The sequence below is a fragment of the Penaeus monodon genome, chromosome 34 (genome assembly GCF_015228065.2).
Source record: "Penaeus monodon isolate SGIC_2016 chromosome 34, NSTDA_Pmon_1, whole genome shotgun sequence".
Classification (NCBI taxonomy): domain Eukaryota; kingdom Metazoa; phylum Arthropoda; class Malacostraca; order Decapoda; family Penaeidae; genus Penaeus; species Penaeus monodon.
Window position 1 is genome coordinate 6,624,491 of NC_051419.1, and position 217 is coordinate 6,624,707.

Genomic DNA, 217 nt, shown 5'->3' on the forward strand with positions numbered 1-217 from the left:
AAGACGTGTTTTGCAACATGCCTGAAGTGGCAGAGCTATTTTCTGATGATCTTTTGTATTAGTATATATTTTTAACCCTGACTCCAGATAACTGAAATTATTATTGAAGTTATATGAATTTTTTGGCTGCAGATCTTAGATATGTACATGTTAGATTGAAAATAATTATTATATTGCATTTAACCCATTGCATCCAGGAAAGTTAATATCCACTCTA

General features: G+C 30.4%; 1 protein-coding gene across 1 annotated transcript in view; it reads left to right on the plus strand.

Annotated features, from left to right (window-relative positions):
• The window catches only part of LOC119594551 (myosin-2 essential light chain-like), a 10,202-nt gene that overhangs the window by 8,716 nt on the left and 1,269 nt on the right, over positions 1-217 (plus strand). The gene's annotated exons all lie outside the window — the stretch shown is intronic.